General features: G+C 63.8%; 2 long non-coding RNA genes across 2 annotated transcripts; one reads left to right on the plus strand and one right to left on the minus strand.

Moving 5' to 3' along the window:
* The first annotated feature begins 465 nt into the window (after positions 1-465).
* Positions 466-19907, plus strand: LOC144341065 (uncharacterized). Its single transcript, XR_013417649.1, has 6 exons — positions 466-655; positions 4943-5220; positions 7002-7266; positions 7385-8179; positions 11937-18465; positions 18778-19907. It is a non-coding gene; the product is annotated as an uncharacterized LOC144341065 (long non-coding RNA).
* Positions 5209-7002, minus strand: LOC144341066 (uncharacterized). The gene is made up of 3 exons (XR_013417650.1): positions 6528-7002; positions 6363-6420; positions 5209-6214 (listed from the first exon to the last, which is right to left on the minus strand). It is a non-coding gene; the product is annotated as an uncharacterized LOC144341066 (long non-coding RNA).
* Positions 19908-20966: the final 1059 nt, after the last annotated feature.

Genomic DNA, 20966 nt, shown 5'->3' on the forward strand with positions numbered 1-20966 from the left:
GACCCAAGGGTCTCCAGGTCTGTCATCAGCACCTCCCGGCAGTAGAGTTTGGGTCTACTGGGCTTCGGGTGGTGGGTGTGAGCACTACCCATGTAGAGTTTGGGTATGCTGGGCTTCGGGTGGTGGTGGGTGTGAGCACTCACCATGAGTACCCACGTGCCTGGCCAGGCCAGCGTCCTGCACCCCTGTCGGATTCGCACCCTCTCTGTGTCCTGGGGCTGGCCCCTGTGGCCCTCAGTGCAGGGCCTGGTCACTCCTCGGCCGCTCTGCAGGCTTTGGTGGGTGGCCCTACGGGAAGCAGCAGACCTGCCTCGGAACTGGGGGTGGGGCCAGGCTCAGGTCACCTCTGACCTCAGGGCTCCGTCCAAATGCCCTCCCTGCCACCCTGCAGTGCTGTGACGGTGGCCGCCCCCGTCTTGCCCAGTCAGCAGGAGGGGTTGGGGCTGCCAGCTCCACCCGGGGCCCTTGCCTGCCCGGGGGTTCCATTAGCCTCGTAAGAAAAGGCACCGAGGCCTCTCGTGCATTCAGCAAAGCGTGAGGCCCGTGGCGTTCCCGGAGCCTGGCCTTGCTGGCATGCAGGGTACTTCCTGACCCGCGCTGGTTCTGAGAGCTTCTCCCTGGAGGAAGCTCACCCTGCCTGCTTCAAAGATGACAGGTGGGCTCTGGGGAGAGGTGTCAGGGACCTCTCCCAGCTGGGGCTTCTGAGGACCCCATGGCCTTCCAGATGTCCCCTTTCTGTCCTCTGTCCTCCCCAGGGTAGACCCTACTCCTCTCCCCTGAGGGAAGTCCTGCCTCCGTGGGTGGTGACAGCTTCCTTCAGGCATGGCCCTGGTGAGGGCTGTGTGTGGCTGGTGGGTGCTGTGGGAGGCCTGGCCATCCTGACTGGGGGGCAGTGGGGGCTCCAGGCGGCCCACAGCTGGCAGCCAAACAGATGTTCCCCAGACAGGGCAGGCTGCAGGCCGACGCCTGGTCGGGTTTCAGTCTGGAGTAGGGGAGGGTGGAAGGGAGACCTCAGGCGTCTGGCCACCTTGGACAGCAGGAAGGCCTCAGGCAGCAGGTCATGGGGTCGCAGAGGACAGGCTGCCACTCCCCAGGAAGTGGGCAGAGGGATGGGCAGTCTGAGAGGGCTGTCCCCCAGAGCCTCTGAAGGAGACACTGGGACCGCAGACCCCACGCCTGCACCCTGCCTGCTCTGAGGTCCAGGCCCCACTCAGGGCCACCCTCGACTTGTGGTCCAGCCCATCTCACCCCTGCCCACGGGAGGTGCTGACTGGTGCTGTGTGGCCCTTGATGGGCAGGACAGGCCTGGCACAGCCCAGCCTCTGGGTCCTGGGCTCTGGACTTTGTCACGCCGTGGCCATGTTGGATGCCAGGCTGGGCAGGGGGACCCAAGGAGTTAGGACAGACCCATCTCCTGTCCATGGGGCCCCGGCCACCCCCAGGCAAATGGCCTGGAGCTCAGACCCCTCAGTCTTTCCCTAGCCTTCCTCAGGGGCTGCCTAGAGTCCCTGCTTTCTCCCCTGCGACCTCCAGACCCTTCCCCCTTGGCCGTCCAGTCCCGAGAGCCCTTACACTCATCCCCATGCCCCTCTGTTCCTGCGGTCTCCAGCCTGAGCCTACCGGGGCCCTGCCCTGCGGACGCCTGACCGGTGTTCCTGGCTGTCTCTTGCCTGGCCCTGCCCCATGGACTCCTGTGGCTGTGGCTCCTGCCCCCCCACCAGCCACACAGCCACCCCGATGCCGTTTCCCACATCTCCATCACGGAAGCACACGTCCATGCCCTGCACCGGCCCCCTCGCATCTGCACCTCCACACTTCCAAGAACAAAATTGCATTCCCCTGCCCTCCGCGTGCAGGAGGACTGGGAGCACAGAGCCCCTGTGTGCTTCAAGGACTTGAGGCAGAGGCTCCCAGGGCGTGAGTGTGGCCAGCAGAACAGAGGGCAGGACGTGGTTCTGACAGTGGTCCACCCTGTCCAAGCACTTGAAAGCTGGGGGGCCCTGCACTCCAGGTTCACTGGCTGGGAAGCTCAAAGGGCCGGGTGGGGCCTGTGGGAGGTGGGGGTGCCGCTCTGTGGGCCCCGTCTCACCTGTCCTGCACCAGGCACCTGCACACCATTGCACCATGGGGGCTCCAGGCCCAGGAAGAGACAGACAGGTGTCGGGAGGCTCCTCGGGGGCCAGCAGGCTTCCAGGCAGTGCCCTTGCAGGGGTGGGGCAGGGGCATGGCATCTGAGGGGCAGGGCGACCCAGGGGGTCCAGGGAGAAGGGAGGAGCCCAGAGTGGCAGCTGTCTCCCCAGGGAGGGGCCACACCTGGGGCTTCCTGGCTCCTCCACCATCACCCTTCACATGGGCAAGACCAGGTCCCGTGCCCTTGGCCACCACAGGAAGGTCATGGGGCAGCCTCTGCTGCAGGGACGGGAACGGGGCTGGGTGCCTGTCTCCAGCTCCATCCTGGGCTCCTGGAGGTGCAGGTTGTGGGGGTGGGGGTTGCAGCCCAGGAGGCAGCAGAGGGGACCCAGCTGTGTCCTCAGGGCGGCCCCCAGGCCAGGCCCTTTGGGTAGGAGATGGTGGTGCCTGGGGGAGGCTCAGCATGGCGGGGCGGGGTGTGGGCACGGGTCCAGGCCCACAGTCCTCCCTGGCCCTGCCCCGGCGGTGATAAGCTGCTTCCCTGTAAAGCCCGGCTAACTTGAAAGGGCTGCCCAGGCTCCGACACCCCCGGGTGTGACCCATCCCCGCCTGGCCCTCCTGGCTTCAAAGGGGTGCCCGCAAGCCGCCTGCAGCTGTCCCGGGGGTGCCTGCGCCTGCTGCCAGGGACAGGGTGGCAGCGTGAGGCAGAGATGGGGGGATGTGGGCAGCCCCACCCCATGGGCGTGTGGGTCAGAGGACCTGGCCAGAGATCACAGCCTTGTCCCCGGCCGGGGTTGGGGACCAGGGGACCGGGCTGGGAATGTGGGACGAGAGGCGCAGATAGAGGCACAGGCCAGGAAGAGGGGTGCAGGCTGCGTGCTTGGGGTGCAGGATGAGACTCTCTGCACAGCAGAGATATGGCCCTAGGACACAAGGCTCCAGGATGCAGGGGCCAGCCGAGCTACCCCAAGCCTCCCCGGAGTACCGCGTGGGCCCAGGACCTGCTGCGGGGCTGGGGTGAGCCGGGGCCCCCCAGGATTTGAATATGGAAGCACCTCCTGGAGGCAGAGGCAGGGAGGCCGCAGAGCCAGGTGTGTGGGGCTCTGGGCCCCTCGGGCTGGGCTGTGACATGGGGAGTAACCCCTACCTCCATGGCTGGAGCCGGCTTCTGGTAGAAGCTTCCAGATGTCCTGGGGGGACAAGAGTGCTCAGTGAAGCCACGCTGGGTGAGGCGGGGCAGGAGGGCAGCGAGCGGGGCCTGGTGGTCTCGGGCTCTCTGTGCCCTGTGCTGGCCTCACAGTGTGCCTGGCCCAGGTGGCTGCCCGGGTTGGGTAAGATGGGGAAGGGGCTGTCCTGGGGGCTGGTGGGGCCTGGCGGGTCCTGGGGCTCAGCCACACCAGACCCAGGCCTGCGTTCCAGGGCCCTGGGTTGCCCATTAATTTGAGGCTTGCATTGCTGTGCCCGAGGAGAGAAGCCTGTACCTGAGAAGCACTCTCCCTCCCTGGGGGACTGCACTGGCCACCGTTGGCCTCCTCTGCTGGGCCTGTCTCTCCCTTGCCTCCGGCCTTGGGAGGAGCGTGACCAGCGAGGGTGCGCAGGTCGGCCTCCCTGGAAGGCCCCTGCCACTGTGCGGGCAGCTGCGTGCTGGGCCTGAGTGGGTGTGGCCAAGACTGGGGCTCCCTGTGGACTCCTGAAGCAGAGGCGGTCTCGGCCCCACGGGAGGGTTTCCCATTCCCAGCTGAGCCCTGGGGCAGGAACCCAGGCGGGTCTAGGGTCTGGGCCCCCCTCTGACCTCGTGACCCAGGCTGGCCTTGACACACTCGTGACCCAGGCTGGCCTTGACACACTCGGGGGTGGGGGTGCCACTCTGGTTCCTGATCGCGCTCGCCCTACACTGGTCACCTGGAAAGTCTGCTGCTCCCCTGGGGAGCACATGAGGGGGTCCCCAATCTCCCAATGCCAACTGGCAAGCCCGTCTGCCCACAGAGCCCCCCTCGCGCCACACGGGCTGGCCAGGCAGCCTCCTTGTGACCTGTGCCCAGGCTGCAATCGGGCTGTTCCTCCTGGTGAGCCCCTTCCCCAGCCGCCTGGTCGCTGCCTGACCGTATGCGGCTCCTCTGCTGTCCCAACCCCATGGGCAGCTCTGTCCTCAAGCCCGGCTCCGCTCGCTAGAGCCCAACCAGGGCAGAGAAGTCCGAATTCAAGTCCCCCAGGGCGCCCCAGCTCTCTTCAACCCTTGCCTAGGCTCCAAGCCCCCCAGACCTGGGTTCCTGGGCTCGCGGGCCTGTGCAGGGGCAGGGGCCGCCCACTCAGGCAGTTTGATTCAGTGACTGGGGAGAAGGGGGGTCGGTGGCCGCAGAGTGGGGCTGGGGTCCCCTGGAGCAGCTGCCATGTTCTGAGGCTTCCTTGTCCCCATGGCAGAGTGCTGGGGGGCCGGGCTTGGCACACAGCACCCAACACGGTGGGGAGAATGCTCATCCTGGGGTCAAAGGTGACCTCTCCAGCCGCCTCACCCTGAATCTCAGCCTGGGTCACAGCAGGGCCTTTGCCTAGGGGCCGAATCCAGGGGTCCTGCTGGGAGCATGAATCCTGGGCACAGTGGGACTGGGGCACTCGGGGTGGCTCCTGCAGCCTGAGAGATGGGGACCAGTGGGCGCCTAACGACATTCAGCCCTGCAGGACCCTGTGACGGACGCCAGGTCCCGCCTGTCTCCCCGTGCGCTGTGTGGACCGCAGCAGAAACTCCCCAGTGTCCAGCAGAAAGACCGGGCCCCGGAGGGTGGCCAGAGTGTCATTTTATTCTCTTTTACAGCAGGTCTGGCCACCAGTCCTGGCCCCTGGCAATTCGGCCAGGGCCACGGCCGGCAAAAGGGGTGGTGAATTCAGCTCCACTCTCCACAGAGGGACCCAGGGATCCTGAAAAGGCCTCAGATGCCCTGAGACCCCTGAGGAAGGCAAGACCGTCCTGGGAGCCCAGGGCCCAGCTGCCAGGATCCAGGAGCCAGGGGCTGCCGATGTGCCCTTCTGGGCACACAGGCCAGTTCGGATTCTGTGACCAAGGCCATCTGCGTGTGAAAGCCACAGACACAGGTGGGCTTGGAGTGCCTGCCCACACCGAAGCGCCTGCTCTGGCCCAGGCTCTCCTTCCTGGGTGTTGGAAGACCTTCATCCGTGCCTCTGCTTTGTGCCCACTCAGTGGGCTGAGCACGGGCAGGGTGTGGTTCTGAGGGGCAACCCCCACCAGCCAGCTTGGGCCCCAGCATCTTCTCAGCGTCTGCCTCCCGTGAAAACCTTCCACTCAGTAAAGGAGCACAGTAGGTCGGTTACTACGCCAGGCCGGGGGCGCAGTAGGTCGGTTACTACGCCAGGCCGGGGGCGCAGTGGCTGCTGGCGGCTCCTGGAATGTGTCCTCTGGGAAGGTGTTCTCTGCTCCAGGGGTGGGGGTGTCCCTTGTACATGGGCGTCAGATGTGGTGGGAGAGCCGAGAGAACTTTGGGACCAGCTAGGGGTGAGATGCCCATTCCCGGGCCCCCAGGTGAGGGCTGTGAGAGGAGGGGCCGAGGCAGCTGCAGCCCTGCCTGCTCTCTGCGGCAGCCACATCTGGCCCAGCCGGCAGGTGGTGACAGCTGCCAGCAGCTGGCTGGGCGAGGGCTGGCCTGAGTCTGGGGTGGTGGTGGAGGTGGGGCTGTGTGCCCAGGTCCTCCAGGAGCCCCTGGAGCTATGGCGGGTGGGCGGTGGTCCAGAGAAGGGAGGACCACCTACTCTGAGTCCTGAAGGACCTTTGGAGACAGAGAACAGCCCTCAGTGCAGGGGGCCCGTGGGAATCTGCCCTGGTGCCATATGGGGCTGGGGGCTCCAGGAGGCTCTGCCTGCCTCTGGGGTCTCCTGGTGTCTGGGGGCTCCCGATGTCTGGGGGCTCTCGATGTCTGGGGGCTCCCCTGGTGGACAGTAGAGCAGCAGAGGGCGGAAGAATGACAGACGCTGGCTACAGTCGGGGTCCCAGCCTCTCTCGAAATCACAGGTCTTTGCTAGAAAGCAGCAACCCCATGGTGGGAGCAGTCCTGGTGGGCTGCAGCCAGGGAGCCTGGGGAAGGAGAGGTCTCAGGCCTGGTGGGCTGCAGCCAGGGAGCCCGGGGAAGGAGAGGTCTCAGGCCTGGTGGGCTGCAGCCAGGGAGCCCGGGGAAGGAGAGGTCACAGGCTTGTTGGGGGAACTCAGTAGAGCCCACCCTAACCTTGATTTTCCTGGAAGGGTCCAGGGTCTCCAGCAAGTAGCTCCACCCACCGCCTAGACTAGGGTGAGAGAGGGGTGCAGGGATGAGGACCGTGGCCTCCTTGTCCTCTAGCCCCCACCCACCTGTGCCCAGCTGCATCTCAGCAGCCGTTTTGGGACCACCTACCCATGTTAGCCCTGGCGCTGGCTTCCCCTCGGCTGGGATGCTCCACCTTCAGCACCCTGGGGAACAGGTGGGGTGCGTGGGTTTGTGCCTGGGACCCCAGAGGTGCCTGGCTTCAGGCAGCACCAGCTGTGGAGGGTAGACAACCTTCATTGCGGCAAGACCAGCTGGACCCCTCTCCGGCCTCGCTCCTGGGCCACCTGCCGTCTGTGGGCCTCCTTGAGGACTGGGCGTTGGGCCAGACACCTTCCGTGGTCCCCTCGCAATGCAGCCTGCGCTGGGCCTGGGCTCTGACCCTCTGATGTGTGGCAGGGACGTAGAGCATCCCAGGGGTGGTCACCCCCACTCCCTCCTGGCCCCGGGCTGCAGGGAGCAAGGACCCCAAGGTGGCCGTCCCCACTCTCTCCTGGCCCCAGGCTGCAGGGAGCAAGGACCCCAAGGTGGCCATCCCCACTCCCTCCTGGCCCCGGTCTGCAGGGAGCAAGGACCCCAAGGTGGCCACCCCCACTCTCTCCTGGCCCTGGGCTGCAGGAGGCAAGGACCCCAGCCTCCATCCTCATTGTCCGGTGCGGCCTGGTCGGTGCCCTGAGCAGCTCCCCACCCACGGTGCACCTGAGCCAAGTCCTCTGGGGCCAAGCGGCCTCTCTGCACTGTCAGACCCCAGGCGACCACCCGGCCCCTTTGGCCCTCGGCGTCCTCGTCCGTGACAGGGAGGAACCACTGGCGACTGAGTGGATGGGAGGTGAGTCCCAGCCGCCCCGGGAGCCCGCAGAGCTCGGGCTGGGCCCAGGCTCGGGGAGGGGTGGGGTGGTCAGGGTGGCGCCGGCCTTCACAGAGGCAAATTCTTTCTCTGTTCACAGCTTTTTCCTCCGTGTTTTTTTCCTCTTTCTTCCTCCACCATTCCTTCCTGGAGCCCCTCCAAGACAATCGGCACCCGGCTCCACTTGGCGGCCACAAAGCCTCTTTGACGGCCCGAGCTCCAACAGCGGGCGGTGGGGGTGGAGGCTGGGGCGGCAGACGCTGGAGGCCGGCAGGGCCCCGGCTGGGTCCGGCTGGGTGGGATGGGACAGAGCGGGTCTTCGGCTGGGGCTGGTGAGGCTGGAATCAGCCCCGGGGGGTGTTGGGGTGGGGATGTCCCTTGTACACGGGCGTCAGACCCAGACTTCCCTGCCAAAGGCTCTGCCCAGATGAGCTTGCTGTGAAATCAGTGCTCCCTGCCCGGCCAGCTGGGAGCTGTGTGCCCAGAGCTCAGCACCTCCCAGCTCCTCTGGTGGAAGAACAGATGGCTAGGGCCTGCTCGCGGCCATCCCTTGTGCCCCAGGTGGTTTTGGGGCAGGCTTGACCTCACCGGCACCTCCTGGCCTAAGGCCTTGGAGCACCGTTCCCCTGACCCCGCATCTCTCCTCAGAGCTGGGTTCTGAGTGTGGGCGTCCAGTCAGCCAGGGACCAGGCCTTGCTGGGGGCCCAGGCCCACCTGGGACGGGATGGTGCTTGCCATGGAGGATGGTGCTTGCCTGTGGATTACCTGTCTGCCTCCAAGGGCTTGGGTGGGCTTGCAAACAGTGGTGCTCATTAAATGCTTGGTCAGGGCCAGGCGCGGTGGCTCACGCCTGTAATCCCAGCAGTTTGGGAGCCCAAGGCAGGTGGATCACAAGGTCAGGAGATCAAGACCATCCTGGCTAACACGATGAAACCCCGTCTCTACTAAAAATACGAAAAGTTAGCTGGGCATGGTGGCACGCGCCTGTAATTCCAGCTACTTGGGAGGCTGAGGTAGGAGAATCACTTGAACCCAGGAGGTGGAAGTTGCAGTGAGCCAAGATCATGCCACTGCACTCCAACCTGGGCGACAGAGGGAGATTCCGTCTTAAAAAAAAAAAAAAAAGCTTGGTTGGAGAGTTGCTGGACTTATGCTGTTGAGGCCTGTGGTGCAGTGCAGTGTTGGTGAGGCCTAGCCACTCTCCCCTCCTGGGAGCAGAAACCTGCCTCCCTTTGACTTCCAAAAGCCAACCCTGCACATGGGCACCCTAGGGGCCTGGAGTCAGGGAGGCCTGGCCACAGAGGGACAGCAGAGCCACTCGTTCCTGGCCTGGCACAGTAGACGGGCAGTGGCAGACATTGCCAGACACGGGGCGGGGGTGCAGGCAGGGTGGGCCAGGTCCACACACCCTTGAGCCAGGGGTTATGGCATCAAGTGGCCGCACAGAGGGAGGTGCCCATGGGCACAAGCGAGAGGCCGGCCACTGTCCCGGACGTGTGGAGGCCGCCGGGAAGGAGCCGTGGTTCACGTAGCGTAGGACTGGTGGCCGGGCTCCTGGCCTGTGGCTGGTGCTGCCGTGCTGTCCTGGCTGGCAGGGCTTACGAGGGTCGGCCTGGTCAGGGGAGCACAGATGTCACCCGCAGAGCCCTGCCGGGGCAGCGACCAGGCGGAGTGAGCATCGGGCCGGGGCAGCGAGTGGCCCCAGAGTGAGGCACAATCCAGCCTTTGTTCCGAGGCAGCCCAGCCTGCAGGCCAAGAGGAAACGAGAGGCGCGCCAGGCAGCACCCCCGCCCGCTGGGCAGCACTCGGCCGCCAGGGCCTGGCCCTGCAGAGGAGCTGTGGGGGCCCCACTCCGGAGGAGCAGGCACAGCCTCAGGCTGGCATCGAGACGTGGGTCCTGGAGCACAGCCCTGGGGCCATCCTGCCAGGAGTACAGAAAGTTCTGGAATTTGGAAGACCGTGCAAGGCCTGGGGTGGGGTGGGGTCCAGGGAGCCCCCCCAGGGGAAGAGACAGTGCTGGGCCCATGGAGGGGCCCCAAGAGGGTGGACCTGGGCGAGGGTCCCAACTGTGTGGGTCGGGAAGCTCCATCCCCGGCTGCTCCCCAAGCCTGTGACCCAGCCTCCCACCCCAGGAGGCTCTGGCACCCCTCCCTCCACCTCACACCCTCCCGGCCCTCCCCTTCCCTGCCCCGGCCCTCATTCCTCCTCCACCCTCCCTGCCCCTCCCCCACCATGCCCCGGCTGTGCACTGACCTTTTGGGTAACTGTGCTGGGGCACCCATGGGGAATTGGCCTGGCCTAGACCTGCAAGGTGCGTGTGGTCACAGCTGCGTGTGCCCCGTGCTGGCTGCAGGCAGGTCTGAGGTGCAGGTCCTCACAGACTCAGCTCCCCAGGCAGCAGCCCACATTCCTCTGCCCTCTCGCCCCTCTGGACCCAGCCCTTTCTGGCTGCAGTGGAAGGCAGGGTCAAAACAGTGCCCAGCCCGGTGGTCTGGGGGGCTCTGGTCTTCTTGCCATTCCCCAGGGCCCCCAGATGTGGCAGAGGGGCTGCCACACACCTCAGTGCAGCTCCCATGTCCCTTTGCCCTCTCTGCAAAAGGGCAACCAGGGGCCCCCACTGGTCAGATTTGCGGGGATGTGTCCTCGGCCACCTCAGAGTCCCACCCTCTGCCCGGATAGGGGGACCGGTGTGTGCTCGTGTGTCTGGGGTGTGCACTGAGACCCTGTCTGCCCCCTTCCTCACCCCTTCCTTCACACCCCTTCCCTGGTGAGGCTGGGGCCAGGGAATTCGGGGGCTGGGGAGCCCCAGAGGATCCTCAATCAGGTCCCAGTGCTCCCTGGCTGGCAGCTGCCCTGGGCCCCACACCCCAGAGGCTACCCGAGGGGTCTCCTGGCCCAGGGCTGAGCTGGGATGGCTGGGAGGCCCTTCTCAGGAGACATTTCAGTCTCCCCTGTGCCCAGCGGAAAGGTGGTCCCTGCAGCACCCACAGTGGGCCAGATCCTTATCTCGGCCTCAGCTCCTTCCCAGCCAACTCAGCTGCAGGGGCCTGGCTGTGACCCCTGTAGGCAGAGGTCCCCATGGAAGCCTGGACTCCCTGGGGGGCACACCTGGCTTTCCCGTCCGCGGCCACGAGCTCCTGAGCAGGCCCTAGGCTCAGCCCTCAATTGTGCTGGCTCTACTGGACAGCTGGAGACAGCCCACCCTGAAAGGGAGGGCCCTGGAAGGGGCAGCGGGGCCTGTTGGGGGCCGCGGGTGTCACTACGTTTCTGAAGTGGTGCCAGGCAGACAGGGACTGTCCAATTCCCAGGACTGATGCGTGGGCCAGAGTGGAGCCCCCGGAGCTGAGGGTCCCTGCCCAGGGAGGGCAAGGGGGCTGCAGTGGAACCCCCTCCAGTGGGGCCTCAGCCTTGCCCACACAGCAAGGAGGGACTGAAGGTCTGGGGCCCCGTGAGCCAGAGAGAGTAGGGCCCCTAAGGTCTCGGACCCCAGCTCCCTGCCTGAGGGACGGGGAGAGTCCGCCCAGGCCTGAATGGTCTGACCTCCCAGCTGTAAGCTGTAAGTGTGCATACACGTGAGTGTGTGGTCCTGGAGGCAGCTGTCCCTGACCAGGCTCCTGCAAGTAACCCTGAGGCCCAGGCCTTGGTGAAGTGGTTGCTGCTACACGCCTGGGGGAAGTTTCAGCAGCACCCCCATCCCACCTGGCTGCCCTGGGCCCCTGCGGCCTCCTCCTGACTATCCCTGCTCCCCCACAGCCCAGGCCTTGGACCACAGCCAGCCTGGGTGGCCTTCTGGATGGGAGACCCCAGGGCTGGGGGTCCCGGCCCACCCCACGTCCCCTGCGATGCTCCCCACTCAGTCTGTGCTGGCTGGAGCTTCCGTAACATCACTCAGCGAGGGGCCTGAGCTTGCAGCCCTGGCTGTGCCAGGATCACGGAGTCCCCATGACAGGCCTACTTCCTGTGACCCCGGATGAGGCCCCAGCCCACCCTCTGCCCTGGCACCCCAAGCTGAGCAGGGGGCAGACCCCCCACCCTCCTACCCCGCCGACTAACAGGGACCCTCCTGGGCTGTGGGAGGGCTGACAGTGTTCCCTTTCACTACCCGGCAGGAAGGGCCAGGGGTGCTACACACTCAGGATAAAGAGGAGCTGCATCGAAGGTGCCAGGAGAGCCCCCGCCCACCCCCGGCTGGTCCTACAACCCATCCACAGACACAGACTACTTTAAAGGAGGCCCCCGTGACATTGGCCAAGGGTGAGCCAAGATGGCTGAGCTGCCCGGGGCCGCCTGCCTGGCTTCCCCAGCAGCCCCACCTGCTCCCAGGGTGCGTGTCAGCTCAGGCGAGGGCACCTGCTGGGTCAGGGAGAGGCCTCAGCATCCACATGGGGCTGGCCTGGGGGCTGGACAGGCAGACCCTATGGGACATGATCCCCAGGGAAGCTTCTCTGCTATTTCTTTTTTTTTCTTGAGACAGATTCTCGCTCTGTCGCCCAGGCTGGAGTGCAGTGGCGTGATCTCGGCTCACTGCAACCTCCGCCTCCAGGATTCAAGTGATTCTCCTGCCTCAGCCTCCTGAGTAGCTAGGCATGCACCACCACGCCCGGCTAATTTTTGTATTTTTAGCAGAGATGGGGTTTCGCCATGTTGGCCAGGGTGGTCTTGAACTCCTGACCTCAGGTGATCCACCCGCCTCGGCCTCCCAAAGTGCTGGGATTCCAGGCGTGAGCCCTGCACCTGGGCCTTCTCTGATGTTCTGCCCAGCACCAGCAGCTGAGGTCTCAAAGGGCCACCATTTATTTGATCTTCTCCACAAACATCCACAAAGCACTGGGCGTGCTGCCTTCGGGAAGCTCTTCCCGGGTGTCAGAAGAGGCTGCAGTTACAGCTGTCACCGTCTGTGTCTGTTGCTGAAGCTGGTGGCAGGGCGATGTCCTCTTTCCAGGAGGACCAGCAGGCACAGGTTTACCCAGCCTGGTGGGCGCCGCCCCTCTGAGGTGGGAAGATCACAGCAGCTGTCCCAGCTGCCCCAGGAGTGTGGGAGCAACAGGGTCCCACCATGTCGCGCAGCACCTGGGCCCACGGACCCCGGAAGTGAACTTGCTCCTGCTGGCTTCGTTCAGGGTGTGTTGGCCACAGGGGCCCCGTGGTGGAGAAGGGTCTGCCCTGTGGTTGCCGGGTTCTCTGTGGTACCTGGGGGGCAGAGGGGCCTGGCTGGCTAAGGCTGAGCTGCCCTTGATTTGAGTGAACACCCCTGAGACAGAGCCTACCCGGCCATGGCAGAGGGTCTTCAGGGCTTCTGCCTGCCCTTTGCGCCCCTGTCTGCCCTGGGCAGCTGCCCTCAGCCTCTCCTGCACACTGGTCTGAAGGCTTCAGGTGTGTGTGGGGGTGGCGGGTGCTGGGACGGGGCTGCAGGAGCCGGCCAGGCTTGGCCCTGAGTAAAGCCCTGGCCCCAGGCGTGGCGGTGGTGGTGGGGGCGGGCCTCTGTGTGAGCGGGAGTGGTTCTGGGCTCATGTTACATTTTCCACTGGAAAAACAGCCCCATTTTGAATGTTGGCTCTGAGCGTTTTAAAAATTGCAAATATATCCAGTTTCCCGAATGAGTGCTCACCAGGCGAATGTGGTGGTTCGTGCGGGCCCTGTGGAGGGTGGGCGCCCGGCCCAGCGGGAATGAGGGGCTGGGGGCCTCGGGAGGGGAGGGCTGGTGCTACAGTTCTGGGGAGCAGCCCTGTTGTCACAGCCTAGGGACGCTGGGCCCCTGCCACCTAGATGGGCAATTGGGACCCAAGCCCAGGTCCAGGGAGGTGGAGAAACTGAGGTCCTTGTGGCCTGGAGCCTGCGGGCCTGTCACTGAGGAACCCTCGGTCCTGAAATGGGCAGCACCTGGCCGTGGCGGGCTGCAGCCCACACCAAGGTCAGGGAGCCCGGCTGTGGGAGGCCTTGTCTCCCAGGCACGCCCAAGTTCTGCATTCCCGCCGCTACCTCAGACACCTCCCCAGCCTGGCAGGGCCTCACTGGCCGGAGGCGAGGGAGCCCGGCGCAGACCCAGGCTTCTGGGCTCTGAGTCCTGACTTGGGTCTGAGGCTCCACGATCCCTTTTCTGCAAAGGTGTCGCTTGGTGCTGTAGTTGTGTGTGGGGCCGGGATTTCGTGTGTGTACGTGTGTGTGTGCACACATGCGTGTGTGCATGAGTGGGGGTGTACACGTGTACTGGCGTTTCCATGCACGTGAGTGCACATGTGGGTGCCCAAGTGTGTGTGTGTGTGCATGGCATGTGTGTTCGTGTGTGTGTCCCTCACTTCCCTACTGCCTAGGGTCAGGGCAGCGCTCAGGGTTCCAGCACCGCTTGAACAACGGGGCGACCAGGACTCCAGGGGGGCACGTGGCAAGGGGGTCCCAGGCAGCCTCGGTCTGTCCACCCAGGCAGCGTGGACTGCGGAGGGTGCTGGCGGGCAGGCTCCTGGTTGGCCTAGTGCCGCTGGGGAGCAGGCTCACAAAGGTGCCATGCACTCTTCCCACTGTGCCAAAGCTTTGGGGCCTGTAGGTGTGTTCCTGCCATGCCAGGCCCCTCCCCAAGCCGGGGTCAGGGGCCATGCCCACTGCCCAGCACAGGCCTCCTGCTGGCTGGCTGATCTCCTAGGAGGGCAGAGAGCATTCTTCAGAGTGGCATGGTTATGGTTGCCAGACCAAATGACAAAAGTGCCCACTGGGTGGACCAGAGATCCCAGGCCCGCAGCCCGGCTGCACCCCCAATTTCACGGGAGGCACTTTAACGCCAAAAACATCTGGAAATTGTTCCAAGGACTGGATTCCAGCCTTTGCCTTTGGAAGTTCAGCTGCCCTGTGGAGGGTGCGAGGGCCGCTGGTTCTGCAGGGCTGGAGCTGGGGCTATGAGTTCCATGAGCGATTCAGCCTCATGGGTGGCAGGCGCACGGCCACCGTGGGGCTGGCAGCACCCGCTCCCCTTCTGCTACCCCCGCCTGCTGGCGCTGGCCACTTGAGCCGCCGTGCCTCTGAGTGTGGCTCCTGTGATGGCCAGTCTTGAGGTGGTGAGGGTGGTCATTCTAGAGCTGTGTGTGATGTGTGTGTCCGGTGCACATGTGTGCATGTAGGTGTGTATGTGTGTGTGCTTAGCTGAGGCAGCACCCCCGGGGGAAGGAGCTGGCGAGTGCACACACACACACACCCCTACATGTGTGTGCTGGCACATCTCAGCTCTTCCCCTTGGGGGTGCAGCCTCAGCTAAGCCACCTTCCCCACCCCACCAGAGCAAGCGAGGAGACACCGAGGTGACCTCAGGGGGTGACCCCAGCCCCCGGGGGTCATGTGAATGGGGCTCCACCCAGGCCAGGAATCCGGCAGCACTTTTGTTCCTTTTCACAAAGGGCAAGCACGACACCCCGTCTTGTTCACCGCTCAGTGAGCGTTATAAACGCTTGCCAACACGCAGCTCCCTCGGCGCTGCCCGGCTGCAGCCAGCCAGGAGTGTCCGTCGGCTTCCACAGCTCGACTCTGCAAAGAAAACAAACTCAACAGCAAGGATGTTCTCCCTGAATGCTCTGGGCCGTGCTCTCGAATCAGCAGCCAGCCTGTCCTCAAAGGGGTCTTGGCTCAGAAACATCCTATGGTGCATCGTTTTCTGCCAAATTTCAGTCTAAGATGTAAAAGTGGAGAAACCAGAAGCACTGGAAGTGAAAATAAGATAAAGGGAGACATCCCGTGCGGGAGGAAAGTAGGAGAAGCGACCAGCACAGGCGGCAGGAGGGACACTGGTGCCCCCACATCCGAAGGAGCCGGGTGTCCACACTCCCGCAAGCCCTGCCTCCCCTGGGAGCCCCGCCCACCGGCCACACTCGCCGGCTGGCTGGAAACATGGAGTCAGGACGAAATCACCTGCACCTGGAGTCAGAAGCTGAGCAGCCACTAAAGACCACCGTCCTCCAAACCATCCTCCAAGTCCAGGGTCCTGCTGCTCTCCCCAACTCCCTCAGCCTCCCCAAATACTGAGTCTGCGAGTGCCCCCCAGCAGGGGCTGGGCAGAAGTTTACACACACACAGACACACCCACACGCACACCCTCCCAACCCCCCACACCAACACACAGACACATGCACAGTCACTCCCACCTACCCCCACACACCAACCCACCCCCACACCTACACCCACACATGCACACACATGCACACACATGCACATCTACACACACATGCACACCCTCCCCCACACATCAACATGCACACCCACCCACCCGCGCACCACCGACACACCCACCAACCCACTCTAGCACATCCACATACACACCCACGACCCCCCACACCCACACACAACCCACCCCTGCACACCGACACACCCACCCACCCCCGCACCACTGACACACACACCCACCCCCACACACCCCCACACCCCACACCCACACACCCACACACCTCACACCCACACACTGATGCACACCCACCCACTCACACACAACCCATCCCTGCACACCTACACACACACCCCCCACACACCTACACACACACACCCGCACACCTACACACACTGTCACACACCAACACACAGACACATGCATACCCACCCCCACCCACCCCCACACACCAACCTGCCCCTGCACACTGACACACCCACCCCTGCACCGAGACAAACACACCCCTGCACACTAACACCCACCCACCCTCGCACACCCACACACACCCACCCACCCCTGCACACACATACACTCGCCCACCCCAACCCACACACAACCCACCCCTGCACACTGACACACACACCCACCCCCTGCACACCCACACAACCCACCCCTGTACACTGACACACCCCACCTCTGCACACTGACACATACCCACCCCCGTACACTGATACACACCCATCCACCCCTGCACACCGACAACCCACCCATGCACACCCACACACACAGCCACCCGCCCCTACATGCACACACAGGCACACATACACACACACCCACATGCACACTCCATATACATGCATGCACACACATATACACATACACCTACACACACCTACATACACCTACATGCACACATACACACACGTACACACCTACATGCACACACATGCATGCGCACACACATCTGCACACAAACATGCATGCACACACACGTGTTCACTGGCACAGAGCAGTGATGTACAGACACATTTCCCAGGCTGCCTGAGGTGGCCACGTGTAGTGCTTTGTGGCTGGGGTTGCCCCAAGGGGTCAGGAGGGACTGGGCCACACACCGAAGGGTCCACACACTGAGGGCAAAGGGAGCTGTGGAGGACCTCGTCCAGGAGAGGCAGGCTTCCTGTGTGCGGTGTGCAGGCTGCATGGGGAGCAGGGCCTCGGTTTCCCTGACTGCAGCCACAGACGGATCGTGTCCATCCCCACAGCTCCTGCCAACTCCAACACTGAGAGTCTGTGTTTGGACGCCTCCAGTGACCACTGGCTCTGAGAGTGATGACTCACACCCATCACTCATCCCCTTCCTGAGTCAGCCGCGGGACCCTCCGCAGGGAGGCGTGCGAGTCATCGAGGTGACGCAACCCCTGCTTGGTCACTTGCTGACTCACGGACGCCCCCCACCCCAGCTCAGGGCCTCCTCTTCCATCCTGGACGGGCCTGGGGTGAGCTGCGGCTGGGCTGGGACGGCAGAGCAGGGGGCAGGGACCTGGGGGCAGGAGAGGCAGCCGGAATGGGGTGGCCGGGAGCAGGGCTGCTCTGAACCCAGTCTGCTGGCCCTGGCTCCGCAGTACTCCCTCTGCTCTCTTGCTTGGTTTGAGGGACCCTCTCAAACCCTGCTCTCCACGGCTCATGTGGATTGAACCAGCCACCACGTGGTCCCAGGAGGCTCTGAGCTGGGCTGAGCCTGGCCCCTCTCATCCTGGTGTTCTGGCGCCAAGCCCCCAGCCCACCCTAGATGCAGGTCCAAGCCCTCCAGTGCCTGAATCACAGACAGCCCTGGGCTCCGTGGGGCTTAAGGTCCCATTTCTCAGTGTTTCTATGAGGGCAGAAAAGACATTTCCTGAGAGTGGATTCCTGAGGTTTCTGAAGGTCCGTAAGTCCAAGAACCACATTCTTTCCAGCCCTCCTGAGTTCCTGCAGCCACGTTTCCCTTCTCTTGGGGAAAACGCAGCTCTGAGGGTCTGGAGCAGATGAAGGTCTCGTAAGTCCTGCCCTCCCCAGCTGTCAGGGTAGGTGCCTGGTGCTCTGAAGGTCCTGGGGAGCCCCAGCCCCTTGCCAGGCATGTGAGGCCTTCCCAGCCCACACATTCCGTGAGGACGGAGCCAGGTCCTGCGTTGCTTTCTGCTGCCTGGACCACTGGGAACGGCACTGGGGTGTCCTCTGCCCTGTTTAAGGCCACTCCTGCGCTGTGAGCCCTGGTGGGGCCACCTGGCGGGCATTCGCCAAAGCAACCTCACTGCCATGAGCGTTTTTCTGTTCCTGCGGTCATATGGGCTCTTGTGAAAGCAGTTTTCCAAGTAAATATGGTGATGATTTAAGTCTACTACATTTGCAAAACTGAGGAATGAACCCTGCAGCCCCAGTCCTATCTCACAGGCAGCTTTGGAGAAAATCTGTTGCTGCCTCTGGAATCACTTGGCCCTGCCTGGGGGCGGCCGCTGGCCCAGGCCAACTCTGGAGCTGCCCTCCTGCCAGACTTGGAGAGGGACTGAGTGTCTGTTCCCAGCCTCAGACCCCTGCCCATTGCCTGAGACTGTTGGTCAGACCCAGCCATGTGTCTGAATGAGCCTGGCCCGAGGAACAGTGGCCCTGAGAGGCATCTGAGCCCTGAGCCCCTCCCCACAATGCAGGCCAGGGGTGGTCTCTGTTTCCCCCAAGATTCCAGGCGTTGTCTGATTTCCAGTGGCTCTGGCCATCCTCAGCCTGGTGTCTGTGGGAGACCCTGGTGATAATGGCAATGGCCTCTCTTCCCCACACAGGTGGAAACTGCAGGTCCCAGCTCCTGGGGTCCTGGCTCTGTACTGCTCTCTGCCTGGTGTGGCCAGGAAGGACGCTGCCCAGCAGCCCCAGCCGCTTGAGGCAGGAGAAAGTCAGGGTGGGAATGTCAGTCTCTGCAGCAGGTACCTGCCCCGTGCTGGCATTATAGCCAAGGTGGCCACGCGTCTGTGGCAGGCGAAGAGCAGGGCCAATCCCAGGAACGACTGGAGTCCGGCACACGACTGTAGGTGTGTGCAGCCCGCACGACAAAGCAAACAGACAAGCTGTCAACAGCAGGGGAATCCGTGTCAGGACAGCCGGGTTCTGGCATCAACGCTAATATTGTTAGCTTTTCTTTAAGTGTGGAATTCTTTCCCAGCTGAAAGTCACAAAAGGCACTATTGATGGGGGTGTGAGTGGGGGGGGTGCCCTGAGCAGACCCGGCATGAACAGGCACAGCACCCTGACCAGGGCGGGTCCCGGAGCTGGCTGGGCGCTCTTCCGTGCTCTGTGTCTGCAATACTGGTCATCCTTCTGCGGGGACATGGGGGCCTCTCCAGGGCTTCAGAGAAGACATTGGTGAGACCTGGAGTTCGGAGTCTGGCGGAGGGGGCGCCGAGCTGCCTCTCGAAGGAGGCTCTCAGGAAATCAAATCAGCCGCCTCCGCGAGGCTCAGTGCCCGGTGCCCTCCGCCTCTGAGCCCTTCCCCAGCAGCCCCCGAGTCCTCCCCGAGCCCTGCCCCAGCCCTCCCCGAGCCCTTCCCGAGCCCTCCCCGAGTCCTTCCCCGAGTCCTTCCCCAGCCTTCCCCGAGCCCTTCCCGAGCCCTCCCCGAGTCCTTCCCCAGCCCTCCCCGAGTCCTTCCCCAGCCCATCCCGAGTCCTCCGAGTCCTTCCCCAGCCCTTGCCGAGCCTTTCCCCAGCCCGCCCTGAACCGTCCCCGAGCCTTCCCGAGCCCTCCCCGAGCCTTCCCGAGCCCTTCCCGAGCCTTCCCGAGCCCTCCCCGAGCCTTCCCGAGCCCTCCCCGAGCCTTCCCGAGCCCTCCCCGAGCCCTCCCCGAGCCCTTCCCGAGCCCTCCCCGAGCCTTCCCGAGCCTTCCCGAGCCTTCCCGAGCCTTCCCGAGCCTTCCTCGTGCCTCCCCAGCCCCGCTCCAATGTGAATTCGGTGTGCAGTCTTGGGTTTACCACCGAAGAATTTTAGGAATTTCCTCTTAGTCTGAAAAGAAAACGTGTTTAAAACCTTTCTTCGTGTTTATAGTTGCTTGGGTTTGAACGCATTTTCATCCTCTCCAGAGCGGCAGCAGAGGCTTCTGGGCAACCAACCTCGTGCCTGGGGAGGGGGCTCTGCGCCTTCAGGCTGCCTGGGCCCCAACTCCCCTTGATTTGGGGGTCCAGCTCAGGTCAGCGTCAGGGTGCCATCCGGAAGCTGGCGAGGTGCACGCGGCTCCTCCCGCCTGGCAGTGGGTGGGCACACCTGCCCGGAGGTCCATGCGGAGGCGCGGGAACCGCTGAGGCGACTCGGGCCCGGGTGCGGGGATTTGGGTGTCTCTCGGAGGCGGCGAGCATCCAGGCGGAGCCCAGACTGCAGGGGTGTCCACCGTGACAGGTCCGCAGGTGTGGCCGGACCCATCTCCTTCCAGCCTGCCGACTTCCTGAGCCTGGTTTCTCCCTGGCCTTCCTGTCAGTTCTGGGGGCTTTCTGGATCATTCTTTCAATAAAAATCGGTCTGCTGGGGCTGGCGGTGGAAGGCCAGGGCTCCCCACTCCCTCCAGGCAGCCTGTTTGCTGCCACCCCCGTCCCCCGCAAGGCCACCTCATCTGCTCCTGGGTTCCCAACTCCAGGCCCAGGGCAGGGCAGCCCTACTGAAGATGCCGTGTCCTGGCAGCGCCAACTTCGCGAAGGTCAAATCGTCACCCTCCTCTCGGTAGCCTGCAGGTGTTTACTTTGCTGCAGTTGGGGAAATAGTGCTAGCTGGAAATTCTTTCACTTTTGATAAACACATCTAGCGATTGTAGACCAATACCTTGCTTTACACTATTCATCCATGGAGATTTTAAAGCTAAGAATGAGACTTCTGCCAGATGCCAGCCAGTTGCACTCCTCAAGGTGGCTGCCAAGGAAGGCCAGGCCCCGCCGGCCGCCACAGTGTGGAGTGGGCACTCGGCCTCGGGAAAGTCACCCGATCCGATGCGGAGTGAGATGCTCACTCAGGGAGGACGGTCTCTTTCCAAGAAGTACCAAGCAAGCTTTGGTGATGATTTAGGTGAAGAAGGCGGGAAAGGGTGGTGGTGATGGAAACCATTCGGGGCGAGGAAGGGGAAGGCCACCCCGAGGGTGGGGCCCCAGCATCCGTGGGGAGCATCTGTTACCCTGGGGCTTCGTGCAGGCCGGAGGGGCCTGAATACGAACTTGCTCCTATTAGAAATGGAAGCACACCGAGTGCTCTGGACAGACGTCCGGCCTGCTGCAGGAGCTCCTGAGCCTTCGGAGCATGCACCTGCATCAGGCGACCACAGCACAGTTAGACTGATGGGCAGCCCCGAGCACAGGACATGAGGAACCTCGCGCCTCTCCGCCTATCTGGTGGGAGGCGCCCACACAGGAGTCTCCTGGAGGGTCCCTGCTGGAGGCTGCAGTATGGGGCAGAGGTTCGGATGTGGCCGGATACTCATTCTCCCGGGCGGGGGCCCTACATTGGCCACTCCGGCCACATGTGGCTGCTTCTGCTTTGTAGTGAGTGACTTTCTCAACCAA

Source organism: Macaca mulatta, chromosome 5 (assembly GCF_049350105.2).
Source record: "Macaca mulatta isolate MMU2019108-1 chromosome 5, T2T-MMU8v2.0, whole genome shotgun sequence".
NCBI lineage: Eukaryota > Metazoa > Chordata > Mammalia > Primates > Cercopithecidae > Macaca > Macaca mulatta.